This window comes from Podarcis filfolensis (genome assembly GCF_964270895.1).
Source record: "Podarcis filfolensis genome assembly, chromosome: 6".
Taxonomy (NCBI): Eukaryota; Metazoa; Chordata; class Lepidosauria; order Squamata; family Lacertidae; genus Podarcis; species Podarcis filfolensis.
In genome coordinates, this window is record NC_139609.1 from 30,019,321 (window position 1) to 30,033,257 (window position 13,937).

The 13,937-nt window shown below is 43.4% G+C and overlaps 1 long non-coding RNA gene across 1 annotated transcript in view; it reads left to right on the top strand.

Moving 5' to 3' along the window:
* The window catches only part of LOC310765608, a 115,078-nt gene that overhangs the window by 90,889 nt on the left and 10,252 nt on the right, over positions 1-13,937 (top strand). The window lies entirely within an intron of this gene.

The window sequence follows — 13,937 nt, forward strand, 5'->3', positions numbered from 1 at the left end:
CAGAAAAAGGTCCTCCTTTCCTTCCACTCTGCAGTTTTAATCAGAAATCTTAGGCGCAGCACTGTGCCCAGAGCTCAGAAACAGCTCACGCTAATGAAATTCCCTGCCGCAAAATGCGCCCAGAACAAAGGGAGTTTCGAACACTGGTTGTTCTGAAAAAAACAGGCAACAAACACAGACTCCACAGTACCTAAAGGAGACTCCATTGCAAAATTGCTTCTCAAGTGTTGGTTTGAAGTGCTTTCAGTTGCTCGAATGGCTAAAATATGCCAGCAGCTCTTTCATACATCTTCTTTAAGAGCGTAAGGTGGCTGTGTTGTTTTTTAAAAAAACAAAAATACTTAAAAGGTGTGAATGCAAGAAACATACATCATATATTTGGCAGCTAAGAGGGGCTAGATCTCTGTGCAGAACTGCTATGTACCTAAATAGGTGCAGGGAGAAAGCAGGAGTGAGTACACACTGAGTGGGAATCTGCTTTTGTGCCATAAATATGTTGGAGGGTGTTTAAAGCCCAAAACAGATGGTCAGTACAAAAGATTTCCACTTGAACAATGGACACACCCACCCTCAACACACACATCCCTAAATCTGTTCTAGGTGTTCCCCCAACCCTCTAGAGAAGATTTTGGGGAGGAGGCGGAGCACAAACCCAAAAGAGGAGAGAGAAGTTCTAGTGTGCCATCTTTGCATTTATGGAACATATTAGTTGGATTCCACCCTTGGACTGTAGAGTTATAGGAAGCTGAAGGCCTTGCCCAGGAGCAAGAGCTGATGCCTATAGGAAGTCCACAATCAGAGTATGAAGGCAATAGTTGTTCCTCAGTGACTGGTTTTCAGGAGTGTGCTCTGTCCTGCTTTATCCCATGGGCTCGGAAGAGCTTTTATCCTATTTTCCAAAAGTTCTGTCCTCAAGGGTTACACAATCTAAGGCTATTAGAATAGTTCAGAACAGCAAGACCCATGGGAGTGGGATTTCAGGGGAACAAGTTGCCTGTCATGGGAAGACACTTGAGAACGTTCCACGGTGTTGGGCTTAGAAACCCTTTTCTGCAGTACATGGAACTTTGGGGTTGCTCCAACACATGCCGGTCAGGGACAATGTACCGTATTTACTCTGAGTCTAATGCAGCATTGAATCTATAACATGCACCTCAGTTTTCAGAACCTTGAAACCCAAACAAGTATTTGCTGGCAAATGTGTCATCGAATCCAATGCGCACCTTGATTTTTGCAAAAATGCTGAGCATTAGATTCAAGTAAATATGGTATGTGTCCATGTTTGCCCTCCACAGGTTTAGAACAGTCTTAAAGCAGGCATGGCCAAACTTGGCCCTCCAGATGATTTGAGACTACAATTCCCAGCATCCCTGACCACTGGTCCTGCTAGTTAGGCATGATGGGAGTTGTAGTCCCAAAACAGCTGGAGGGCCAAGTTTGGCCATGCCTGGACTCTAAAGGATAACTTTTCAATGTCAAATAAAGCAATTCTGCCAGTAAGATATGTATGGGTCAAGGAGAAATTAATAAATTCAGCATTTTTATTATCCATGAATTACTGTTCTGGTCTAGACTTCTTGCATATCCAATTAACTCTCACAGGCTATCCCGGTCCTTTCCCCCTCCCTTTAATGAAAACTTTGCAAAACTAAACTTTCCTGGAAATGGCCAATGTCTGAACGAGTGTTTAATACTGCTGATTACCCCCATTGGCACTTAATAGTGTACCACATTTGCATGGAAATATGTGAAGGTGGCCAGTATTTTTCTGTCAATCCCCGAAAATATACTTTTCTAAATAACAAAGAGTTCAATACATGTATAGGGTTTTTTTGTTATTTTTATAAGAATAAACTTCTTCCTTTCAATTCCAATTACATCATTTGCTCATGCGTATCTTCAGTTACTAGGCCTGCCGACTGCAATGCACACATTTCAAAGGAAGCCAACAAAAGAAAAATGTGAAATATTTAAGCATTAGGGAAAGGAACTGATAGTAAAGTAAAACAAACAACAACAAACTACAGCATTAATTTGTGAAAACTGTACACAATTTTGTTCAAAGCCTGAGTGGCACATTATTACCATCACATGCAATTTAAACCACACATTTCCCTTTGGATCAATGTGTCCTGCCCAACACATTTGTTAGTTCTAAGCAGCGTGTGAAAATTGTGGCTATTTAGCTGCAGAATTTAGCTGGTCATGGTTTCGCTGAAAACCCATCCAAATCACATCCAAGCGGTGCCAAACACCAGCAAAAGGCCCCCTGCAATGTTTGGTGGCAGAAACCCCATGTTTCACTGTGGCCCAAAAAATGAGCCTTTGGGACCTAAATTTCATCTTGGGATCTGAATAGGATCACCTTTTTAAAAAATACTTTAAAGTGGGTCTTTTCATATACCCATATACCCGCATTCAGGAAATGCCTGAAATTACACTCTGAAGTCTTGTTTATTCTGTTATATTTTACTTCAAAAAGACCCATTTATCCTAAATACAACCCAATAAGGCATTTTTAAACATTTTTTAAAAAATGTGATCCCATTGAGATCCCATGATTAAATTTTGCAAGTAGCTCTTAGAAATATTAAATAAATACATTTTGGGGGATTTTTAAATCATATTGATTTTTAACCACTTTTTAAATTTTCCCATTTTGTAACTTAAATTTAAAGTAAGTCCATCATGTGACATATCATAATAAAGCCCATGAAGTTCTGAAGAGATTGGTGGTCTTAGTTTTGGCATATCTCAATTCTGAGCTGAGCTCTTAAGGTTTATGTGTAGTCTGGCAAGGCCAAAATTGTCATTTAAAAAATAATAATTCAAACCCTCATAACTCACAAACAGGATAAGATTTTAAAAATTAACATTTCAGATTTAAACTTAGTTTTGATCATTCAACAAGTGTACAAAATATTAAGAAAATTGGATGACATGAGGTAAAAAAGTTTAATCACTTGATATGGAATGACCCAATGGATGGGCACAAACTGGACGCAACTCTTAATAGACTGTGTCATGTCTATGTAAAAATGCATCTGTTTTGTCTGTAAGGTACCACATGGCTCTATATTGCTTTGGACTGTTGTTTATAACCCAGAGCACAATGCAAAAAGCTCCTTAGGCTTATGTCTCCAATTATCATGGTGTCAGTAATTGGTTTCATTCAGGAAATTTGCTCAATTCTTTCAGCAATGAAGCGCCAAAGATTTGCGGTTTCGTTTCTGCTCCTAGCAGAACAGGGAAGTCGCCTTTGAGGTACAGTGGTACCTCAGGTTAAGTACTTAATTCATTCCAGAAGTCCATACTTAACCTGAAACTGTTCTTAACCTGAAGCACCACTTTAGCTAATGGGACCTGCTGCTGCTGCTGCCGCGCTGCCAGAGCACGATTTCTGTTCTGATCCTGAAGCAAAGTTCTTAACCCGAGGTAATATTTCTGGGTTAGCGGAGTCTGTAACCTGAAGCGTAGGTAACCTGAGGTACCACTGTACCCCTGAGGTACCCCATACCCAGGTATGGGGATTTGCCTCCAAAGTTAAAAATCCTTGAGAGCATTAAACAAAGCCACACACGCAGAAATGTACGTCTGCCATTACTAACCAGGTGTCCAAGCCCCACACGCGAGTATCTGCACTTGCGCTGCCTCCCTGAGAGACGCTTTCGAACTTAACACACAAAGTCTCACTAATGCTCTCATTACACGAACTGCATTAGTCACAGAGCGTCAGGTTTTATGGCTCTTCATTCCCCCAAACCCATGGCCTCTGTTTGTGGGCTCACAGGTTGGTCCACCCGATACTCTCAACACGCTGCTAATGCTTTACCGTTTTTCATGAGGGGAATTACCTTAATGGTGTGCGAGGATCTCGGCTGCGCAGCTGCATCTGTCATAAATGCCAGGGAGCCCCCTTTGTTGTTACTGAAAAGCCCTTAAAGGATTTTAGGCTTTTCATCTCTGCTAGGAATTGCTCAGACAGAGGTTCCCAGCAGTCAGAAAAAACTTATTTGTGTACGCAACAACGGACAATTTAGCCCAAAAATGGAAAGTGGGAGAGGTCCCTAGTATGGAAGATTGGCAATTTAAGATGATAGAATATAGGGCTGCCATATTTTAAAGAGCAGAAAAGAAGATGCTGTGATTTTAAATACCCTACTATATGTAGGCTATAGAAACTGATATACAGTGGTACCTCAGGTTAAGAACTTAATTCGTTCTGGAGGTCCGTTCTTAACCTGAAACTGTTCTTAACCTGAGGTACCACTTTAGCTAACGGGGCCTCCCACTGCCGCCACGCGATGTCCGTTCTCATCCTGAAGCAAAGTTCTTAACCCGAGGTCCTATTCTGGGTTAGCAGAGTCTGTAACCTGAAGCGTCTGTAACCTGAGGTACCACTGTATTGCTAAGGGGGGCAGGAGAAGAGAAGAGGAAAGCAAGACTTCAGCCGCCAGTTATGTCTGTGTCTCATCCAGAAAGTATAACCAGAGACATTTTGGCAAATTTGAAATATCCACCCGGACAGAAAATTTACTCCTGAAAAAGAGGACATATCCTGGAAAAAGAGGACATATGGCAACCCAATTAAGAATATGCAGAATCAGCAGGTCTTACAAGTAGAGTAAGAGGACAAGGAGAACAGATAGAGTCATACCTTGGAAGTCAAATGGAATCCGTTCCAAATCATGGCTCCTGGTTCACTGCAGGAAACTGTCAGACGTTCAGCTTCCAAAAATAGTTTACAAACCGGAACAGTCACTTCCGGGTTTTCAACATTCATGAGCCAAAACATTCGGGAACTAAGCTGTTTGAAAACCAAAGTACGACTGTATTTTAAAAGGAATGGGATTTTGTCGTCGAGTATTTTGAAAATAATTGTGCAGAGTTAAAAATGCTGGCAGTATTAAAGTAATTCAATAGTATAACATATTGTGAACTGGTGTAAGATAGGAAAATTAAATGAGATGGATATATTAAAATATGCAGGAATGGTCAAATGAAACTTGGAAGGGGAAGGAGGGAAGTCAGTGAATGTATGGTAGAATAAAAGATGTTTAATTTGAAGTGTAAAATTTGAAAATTTAACAAACATTATTATTAAAAATAAATAAAAGATTTTAGGCTTTAAGATTACATCCCTCAGAAAATGCATTAGAAGGCTGCCTGGAGCCGCTAACAGGCCTGTTTTGCTAGAGGGGACAGGAAAGTGCTGCTCATCAGCCATCTTGATTTCACCTGGGCTCCCATGTTCTGAGGTAAATTTGAAAGGGCGTTTGCTGTTGAGGTTGGCCACATTGTTGTGATGGAGTAGCAGGCCCACAGGCAAAGATCTAGCAGGCTTTTCACAACTGGGGAACCTGTGGCCCTTCAGATGTTTTTGGGCTCCAACTCCCATCAGCCCCAGCCAGCCATGGTCTGTGAGGGGTATGGGAATTGGAATTCAGCATAATCTTGGAAAGCTTTAAACGAAACTCAATAAAAAGAAATTAAAAAAAAAAAAAAGGAAAGCCACAGGTCCTCCAACCCTACTTTATTGACATCTGGAATAAGCTGCAGCAAGCAAACTTCAGGATTCCAACAAATGCCAACTCTGAGGCACCCATAACATGTCTTCCCCTCCTTTAGTTAGCACAGTCCTTCAACTGAGGAGCAGGCAATATTTTGCAGGGCTGTCTCTGTATTTTGTGGGCAAGTGTGAAAATCCCAGGCAACTCTACTTCCACAAGCGCTATGGGCCAGGGGGAATTATCGCTTCCTTCGTAACAGGAATGTCAACTCCAGATTGCTCTGGAGATGCTTCTGATGGTGTGTCGTTGCCATCGAGTCGTTCTGCGAGGAACGCCTTTTCTCAATCCATCAGCCTGAACTACGGCGGGCCCCCGGCCCCCCAGCAGACATAACAAGCGTAAAGCTATAGCTTTGGACACGGTGTGCTAGAATCTCAAAGAAACTGTAAATCAAGGCAGGACTTTTGTTTCTTAATCCTCCTTTCGGTGCAAAGTGGTGGGATTTCCTGTAGAGAAAAACAGCAGCTGCTAGCGGCATTTGAACAGGCGAGCCGGTGCCAAGGAGCAAAGCTGTTCTCCAGTTGCTGCGCGTTTCTCGGACAAAGGATCGATCCTGCCATCAGAGCCACAGTAAATGTTTCCATTAACTCCGGAATGTTAAGCTACCCGTTTCACTCGAAACCAAGTCAGGGCCCTCACAACTCCCATGTCAGTCACAATGTGTGTGTACAGGATGGATGCTGTACGGCAACAATATGGCTAGAGGCGAACCAGTTGTCAAGTGTCAAAATGGCTTGGACTCTGTTCTAAAACTTAGGGCTTGCCATACGTTCGGATTTTGCCAGACACAACCAGGCTGGGATTTGGACAGCAGAAAGGCGTCCGGGCAGATATTTGCTGAATCGGCAAAACATCCGGCAAAACCTAAATGTATGGCATGGGGAAGGGGAATTTTTTATTTTAAAAAATCCATTTAAATGACAAAAAGAGCCCCAAACTTAGTATTTTTTTGGAGTGAATAAATGTTTTGTTTGTTTGTTTGTTTGTTTGTTTGTTTGTTTTGCTCAACAACTGTGAGCAAAAAAGAAGAAGAAGAAAAGCTCAACAACTTTTCCTTTCGGATTTTCACTGTTTGAAATATGGCAACCCTAGATAATTGAAAAACAATATTATAGAAATTCAATGTTTTTTGTGTGAATTGGGAAAAGAGCACTATTACTCGATTCCAGTGACAGAACACCTTGATGGTCCAGCTCTCAGAACTCCAATATTCTATGGGAACATACTTTGGGAAGCACTGGTCTCTACTGAGCGGCAGCGGCTTCCCTGGGTTTCAGGCAGGGTTCTCTTCCAGCCCTGCCTGGAGATGCTATGGATGAAACCTGGGGGCTTCTGCATTAAACCAAGCTATTCTGCTTCTAGGGACACGGGTGGCACTGTGGGTTAAACCATAGAGCCTAGGGCTTACCGGTTGGAAGGTTGGTGGTTCGAATCCCCGCAACGGGGTGAGCTCCCGTTGCTCAGTCCCTGCTCCTGCCAACTTAGCAGTTTGAAAGCACGTCAAAGTGCAAGTAGATAAATAGGTACCATTCCGGCGGGAAGGTAAACGGCATTTAAGTGCTCTGCTCTGGTTCACCAGAAGCGGCTTAGTCATGCTGGCCACATGACCCAGAAGCTGTATGCCGGCTCCCTCGGCCAGTAAAGCGAGATGAGCGCCGCAACCCCAGAGTTGTTTGCGACTAGACTTAACTATCAGGGGTCCTTTCCCTTTTTATTCTGCTTCTACAATGAGAGCCTCTTCATTCAGTACTGCTCCGCAGGAGAATTAGAGAGTCAGCCCAATATTTTTGGATGCTGTGGGAAGGGTATCAAAAGTGCGGCTCAGCACAATAGTCATCTCTTGAATATCACCGCCTTACATGGCTAAGTCTGCAGGATCAGATTCTGGTTGGGTTGTGAAGTTGCTTTAGCGGGGAGGTTGCCTTGAGTCTGAACAAATAAAGAGACTTCTTATGAGTTGTTTGCCAAGTCTCCTTAGTGGAGGGCCAGAACACTTTAGAATTTGATCCTTCATATGCTGGATTTTTACTACATCTCTTGTTACACTCAGTCCTTGGCCTGACCTTCTCTAAGTCTGCCACTGCCCAAACCTCATCTTCCTACCATTTCTTCATTGCTATCATATCCTTTTTACGTTCCCCAAATACTTGAGGCACTTTTAAGGTCACCTCTGTGCAGCATTGCACTTCTTTCAACTCGTGCTGTAGATAGCCTGTTCCTGAAGTCCATGTTGCAAGCTGCATTGTTGCTTGCCTTTTCCAGGGATGCCTCTCTCATTTTCTCACTTCCAAGTATATGTAATACAGCATCCACATAGGTGGCACAGAGCCACCTTGAGCACCATTTGGTGGAAAGCAGTTTGGCCCTTATGCATTGCCATTAAGAATAAATGCACACCTCCCCCCCCCAAAAAAGGTCAAAAGGTCCAGGTAAAATGGGCATAGTGGTGTATGGAAGTGAGAGCTGGACCATAAGGAAGGCTGATCGCCAAAGAATTGATGCTTTTGAATTATGGTGCTGGAGGAGACTCTTGAGAGTCCCATGGACTGCAAGAAGATCAAACCTATCCATTCTTAAGGAAATCAGCCCTGAGTGCTCACTGGAAGGACAGATCCTGAAGCTAAGGCTCCAATACTTGGGCCACCTCATGAGAAGAGAAGACTCCCTGGAAAAGACCCTGATGGGAAAGATTGAGGGCACAAGGAGAATCAGACGACAGAGGACGAGATGGTTGGACAGTGTTCTTGAAGCTACCAGCGTGAGTTTGACCAGTGGAAGACAGGAGTGCCTGGCGTGCTCTGGTCTATGGGGTCACGAAGAGTCGGACACGACTAAATGACTAAACAGCAACAACAACAACAAAATGGGTATGCACCAATTTACATGTGTAGATGCAAATCACAGAATGTAGAAGTAATTACTCTAATTTAAATAGAAATAAAGCGCATTTCATCATCATAGGGAAGACTGTGACCAAGTGAGCCCTGTGTCTTGCTAACAGTTGGTGGGCAAGTATATGCACAAAGGTGCAAACAAGCTCTGAGCTTGGCAAGGCATAATGCAAAAATGCTTAGTTTAAAAAAAAATGAGTTCACTGATCGAACTAGTTTCAATCTATGATTGATTTATTAGTGATAGATTCAATGAAGCTGCAAAAGGTAAAAAAGGTAAAGGACCCCTGGGTGGTTAAGTCCAGTCAAAGGTGACTATGGGGTGTGGCCCTCATATTGCTTTTCAGGCCAAGTGAGCTGGCGTTTGTCCACAGACAGCTTTCCGGGTCATGTGGCCAGCATGACTAAACCGCTTCTGGCACAACAGAACACCATGGCAGAAACCAGAGTGCACAGAAATGGCGTTTACCTTCCAGCTGCAGTGGTACCTATTTATCTACTTGCACTGGTGTGCTTTCGAACTGCTAGATTAGCAGGAGCTGGGACAGAGCAACGGGAGCTCACCCCATCGCAGGGATTTGAACCACCAACCTTCTGATCGGCAAGCCCAAGAGGCTCAGTGGTTTAGACCACAGCGCCACCGAGTAGTGCTTGCAACTCATATGTTGCAAAATGACACAGCCAGCCCATCAATGTCTCAGTGCGCCTATCAGTCCCCTGTAGCTTGCAGCCAGTGCAGCACACACCCTTAGCCACAATCCAACAAAGCAATATTAGGAACAGTTGAACACACTGCAAGCATACGGTAAAAAAAATAAGTTGTGAGCATTGTGCTTCATGTAGAACATCCCTCATGCATAGAACATCCAATGTTTGGACCTTTTGCCTTCGCTCGTGACCTTTAGGAATGTAATGCATCCAAGCGACTCCTGTTTTCTTATGGGAATAAATAGTGCCATCTGCTGGCCAAATGATGCCATTTGGAGAATACAGACATCGCTCATCTCAATGATCAGAGAGCCGCAAAATTATGGCAGATGGGTTATGTTTGCAGAGGAAGGTTTGTATGTTGCAAGGTTCTCATGGGAGCGGGGAGTTCAGTGTGTCATTGCACCTCCTGAGCATTTGCCCAGGGCTGCACACTAAAGCAAGGCTGAAAGATACATCTGTCGAAGAGCAAGTAGTCTAGGAAAACATTTGCCATGTGCAGGCCGGGCGCCTGGCACCAGTTTGAAAGCTGTTTTCTGTTTTGTTTTGTTTTTTGCAGAGAGAAAGAAGGAAAAATGACTAAACCCACTTACAGACTCTTGAAGCAAGAGCACTGAGTGGGAAGTGATCTTATTCCCAGACAGTTCCAAGCATGTGTATTGTGCATTGCTTTACTAATCAGTTTAAAATAGTACCAGTTACAGATAAGTAGCCGTGTTGGTCTGCCATAGTCAAAACAAAACAAAACAAAAAATTCTTTCCAGAAAAAAAATTCTGTGTATCTGAAGAAGTGTGCATGCACACGAAAGCTCATACCAAGAACTAACTTAGTTGGTCTTTAAGGTGCTACTGGAAAGAAATTTTTTTTTGTTTTGTTTTAAAATAGTAGTTATTTGCCAAAGATGCTCCTTCCCTATAAATGTGCAGAAAGCATGTGCCCACAAACACACTGGATAATTTTTCCTTACTACTGCACAAGGCTAAGATAGTTGATCTGGTGCCTGGAGGGGAACACAGAAAAAAATTCCCCAATCCGGGTCAGACTATCTGTCCATGTAGCTGAGCAGTGAGTGTCCCTCTAGTCCCATCTGCTTAGTGATCCTTTTTAACTGTAGGTGGCAGGGATCAAAGCTGGGACCGTCTCCATTGCAAAGTTGGTGCTCTATTATGGAAATATAGTTCCTTCAAGAAAGGAAGGAGGTTGATGTAGTGGCAGCAGACAGGCTCTCTGCGGGTCTTCTAGCAAACATGGTTGCTAAGGCAGCCCATCTATTAGAGATGTGCTTTGGGGCGGGAATCCTGAGACCTGCCTCTCCAGTGATTCTAACCAGCTGAACGTCATCCGGCGTAAGACAAAGCAAAGAACGTAATATTGGGGTCCCCATTGAATAGCTAAGTGGTATGATGAACCACAGGCTGTGTTTGCAGCTTAAATAGCATGCATATATGAAAGAAATATGTAGCCAGATTTCAAAAAGTAAAAAACCAGGGCACACCGAAAGTTGTTGACCTTGTTTAGGAAGACCCTAAAATCCAGGACAAGACCCTAACTGTACAGAGGATAAAGGGAGCCTCTTGAATAATATAGGATGGAGTGTGTGGGGCTGCTCTGGGAGAAGGGAATCATCCTAAACCTGCCCAGTTTAAGAGGGTTCCCCATTATTTAGGAGGAGCCCCTCACGTGGCTTCAGGGGACGTAAGTAAAATGAAATGCTATTTCTGTCAACCTCCTTCACTTATTTTAGGATCCAAGTCGTCGGTGAATCCTACAGTAGCTAGAGAACAGCAAGGCTAACTAAATGGCTGAGAAAAAGTTTAAATCAGGCCGTTCAGTAGCTTTCAACATAGCTACATTTTCACAGGCAAGCAGAATGAAGAGTGCATTCTTTGTGGGGTGGATTCTACTGTGTTTTGGAAGTGCAACAGCAAAGATCGTTCAGTTTGCAACATAAAGGTTCAATCTATTATCAGTCAGTCAGTCAACTGGCCAAGGAGGAGATGGGTGGGTGCGTTGCTTAGCAACCAGGTAGAGTGGCATGATGTTTGCTGAGGTAACACATGCTCTGATGGCTGTATAGTTCGGAGGGACTTTTTCTTCTGTATGTGTGGTTGAATGTCTCCCTGCTATGTACAAGGCTTAAAGGGGTGGGGGGAACCCTCTGTTCCAACTTCTCCTCTGACTATACACTGCTTTTGTCAGCTTCTTCAGTGAAGTGTTCTCAGGATTCATTTTCTTTCTGGGCTTCTTCCGCATAATATGATGTCGATAACAGTGTACGTGCTCAATAGCTGCATCTGAGTGAAGGATAGGATGTAAATCCTAGGACAGCCTTTCTCAACCTTGGGTCTCCAGCATCCCCCACTGGCCATGCTAGCTAGGAATGATGGGAGTTGTAGTCCAACAACATCCAGGGATCCAAGGTTGAGAAAGCCTGCCCTATGGCATAAAGCCTCCTTTTGCAGCTCTATGGAGATACATATGGGAGGTGGCTTTTCTTTAAATATGCAAGAACCAGACTTCATAGATCAATGGCGAGCAGTGGGCTTGAGTGGCGTGTGCTGGGCAATGAAAGTGAAGAATCTAAAATTACAGAGGTGCATCTCTACCCACACCAGTGCATTGTACTATCATCTGGCAGATGGGAACTGAGGCAGGTTTGTAGCTTCCCCAATAGTGCTTAGAGCTGTAGAATAATTGAGTAAGGAGAGGAAGAGTGATGGGGAACCGTGGCCTTCCAGATGTTGGGTTCCAACTCTCATCAGCTCCAGCCGGCATGGCCAATGGTCAAGGATGATGGGAGCTCTAGTCTAGCAACATCTGGAGGGTCGCAGCTTCCTCAACCCTGAACTACAGAAAGTGACGAGCTATATGAGCTAATGGGTATTGCTTTCCCCACGGTACAAAATCTCTCTCCAGGGATCTACCCTACCCTGCATGCTTGCCAGACTAGAGCTTGATTTCTGAATTAGTCCCTTGAATAGTTGCATTCAGAGAACCTGCACTGAAAAGGGAGAAAAACCCACCCTTATTTCCAGAAACATAGTTTACATGCAGATTCTCCTTTAGTAGCAGCAATTTCCCAGCTAATTATTCCAATTCTGGTTGTTGCGCTTCTGCCCACAACTGTGTAAAGACATTTGAAAGCCTTAATTCCATTTTTGCAATTCTAACGAGATTCCCTTAATTGCTCATGTCAGACACCCATTTCACATTTCTAAAAAATATATATATAAGGCAATTCTGATCTGTAGGGGAGGGTGGAGGGGCTCCTAAGCATTTGCTTTACTGACTGCATAATCTGGGTACCGATGCATTTCCCAACAGTGAGTCTTGTCAGCAAACTATTTATAAGAGTTAATATTCACAAAGTAATTCTGCAATTCTGTTCACCAGACGTCTACCACACCATGCCGAAAAGTCAAGGGTAGCATCCATCCAACTGACTCCATTGTTCAGGGCAGGTTTTTCCGCCTCCGACCAGCTGCCATCACCTCCACATCATTAAACAGTAGAAAGAGGCAATGATCAGAAATGGGTGATCAGAGAGGGTGAGGGTTGTGACATACCTGCACCATGAATCTGCTGAGCCCAGATGAAAGCCAGTCAGTGTATGTGGCAGCAGTGTGATTTCTTCCAAATATGTTTGTTTTGGGGGTGGGTGTGGGTGGAGGAATTCCATGGGGAAAATGGGGGGAAACTTGTGCATGAGATCACCACACATTGTTTTTTGGTTTGGCCCAAAATATCCCAGCTGCAAAATAGCAATGACTGCAAAACAGTGGAGGAAGAAGGTACATGTACAGGCCAGCTGTAAGCTCCCTGTTCTCCATGAACATAAAACCTTGTGCATAGTGCAGAATCCTGCCATTTGCTGGGTTTAGTTACTGTTTACAACAGAAATCAAAGAAACACCTTCAATGTAGTACTGACTAGCAAAATAACAGGTTAACTGTTGACATCACTCTTAACAGTTTGGCTTCACTGATTGAAATGTGCTACCAGTGGTGCAATCTGACGCTATCTCTTCCCTTGGTAATATGCAATCATGCCACCCTCCCATTCTTGTGTGGTATGCCATGCAGAAAGCAGGACACAGCCTTGACAAAGTTCTCTAGGAACAATGGGCTGCCTATAATTGTTTCCTTTAGTCGCAATCAAGTCTGAACAAAAGCAGAAGCTATTAACACAGCCTAAGATGCTAAGCAAGAGTGGCAAGACTTTTATTGCACCCTATGGTGTGCAAAGTAGTTAGACCATGAGCAGTCATTTCAGAAGTTTCTTTTTAAATCCTTCTAAAAATACTTCTGGATTCATTAAGTACAGGAAAGCTAAATTATTCAAGGTCAGGTATGGGTATGGGACCAAAGAACTGCAGAGGCATTTTCATATAAACTTGGGCACAGAGTATTCCACAACACGCCTCCCCACTGAAAGATTGGGGAACTTTTCAACCAATATTCCATATAGTGCAAAACTACTGCCATGTATGAAAATGGGGAGTGTGGTGTTCATGCCATTGCATGCCAAGAGAACGCTTTCGATCCCAGCAATGTACTGTGTGGATACAGCTCACAATTTTCCCATGCAACAGACCTGGAAAAGGTAGAACAGGTGGCAAGTCCTAGAATTCTTTTGGTAAGACCTCATATGAGAAACAATATAGTTGAGGTCCCCTCTATTGGTACATCCCTTCCCCATTCTTCCTCTTTTTCAATTTCTTGTAAGTATAAGTCTTTCTTCATTTTGAATTCTTCTGAATGGCAAATT